The sequence below is a fragment of the Eschrichtius robustus genome, chromosome 5, assembly GCF_028021215.1.
Source record: "Eschrichtius robustus isolate mEscRob2 chromosome 5, mEscRob2.pri, whole genome shotgun sequence".
NCBI classification, from domain to species: domain Eukaryota; kingdom Metazoa; phylum Chordata; class Mammalia; order Artiodactyla; family Eschrichtiidae; genus Eschrichtius; species Eschrichtius robustus.
The window spans coordinates 36,209,106-36,210,232 of NC_090828.1; the positions used below are offsets into that span (position 1 = coordinate 36,209,106).

Here is a 1,127-nt window from a genome sequence, read left to right on the forward strand (position 1 = left end):
GGTTTGGTTTTGCCCTTATAGCTGCCTTTTTGTTTCCTTTAAAAATATTTTTTTTTTGTATTTGTATAATGCCTTTTTATGGTTTTGGTTTGGGGGTAATACTCAAGAAGAACAAAAAAACCTTCTAATTTAGTTATACGTTAAGAGGTAAGGGAAATATAAGCGAGGGAGACTAAGGTTGAGAGGAACGTTAATCCTATCAAGACACATCAGGGAAGAAGTTAACCAACCAAACCAAAAGGAACTGTATTTGCAAAACAAATTTTTGATGTTAGAACCCACTTGGAATGTTTAAGATAAACCAAAATAGTGCTCGCTTCAGCAGCATATATACTAAAATTGGAATAATACAGAGAAGATTAGCATGGCCCTGTTCAAGGATGACGTGCAAATTTGTGAAGTGTTCCATATTTGGGGGGAAAAAGGTATTTGGACCACAGTAAGAATTCAATAAATGGCAGCAGTTGTTAAGACAAAAAAAGAAAAGATAGACCAAAATATATCCAGGATGTTGTTTTGATTGTACCTACCCTCTACTCACCTATACAATATGATAGTCTTGTTAGGCACTGAAGTCAGGGTAGGTTCCAACTGTCGTGACTGAGATCCTGGGTCCTGTGTCATGCAGTGTCGAGAAGCAGAAGTGGCAGCCTCTTGCCACATTGGCTGCCTAGTATTGGTGGGAATTTTAGACCACCAGGCTGATATCATCTGCAGTGTGTCACATGGTGAAGAAAGCAATGGTTCTTCTCTGGTCAGCATAACTGCTGAAGAAGTACAGTTACTTCTTTTTCTAGACACTTTAGTTAGAAATTCAAACCACGCCTTATTGAAAAGGGGATTTAAGATTGCTTACATGCAAAAATATAGTGCAAGATTAAAAGAGTAGATGAAGAAATTATGGAAAAGGAAAAATTAGAGTAGGAAAAATAAGATAAAACCAGGGATAACATTATTACACAAAATGCATACCTAAAAGTTCAGTACAAGTTGTGAAATAAGGGCAGGAATTTGAGCTGCCTTGCATTAAAAGCAAAAAGAGTGAAGCCTTTTCATGAAAGCTGTTAATGAAAATTACAATCATTCCTGATACTGAGTTCTGAGAGAAATTTCTCCATTGAGTAACC

The 1,127-nt window shown here is 36.6% G+C and overlaps 1 non-coding gene across 1 annotated transcript; it reads left to right on the forward strand.

Annotated features, from left to right (window-relative positions):
• Positions 1-309: 309 nt before the first annotated feature.
• Positions 310-415, forward strand: LOC137765579 (U6 spliceosomal RNA). Its single transcript, XR_011074225.1, has one exon. It is a non-coding gene; the product is annotated as a U6 spliceosomal RNA (small nuclear RNA).
• The last annotated feature ends 712 nt before the right edge of the window (positions 416-1,127 follow it).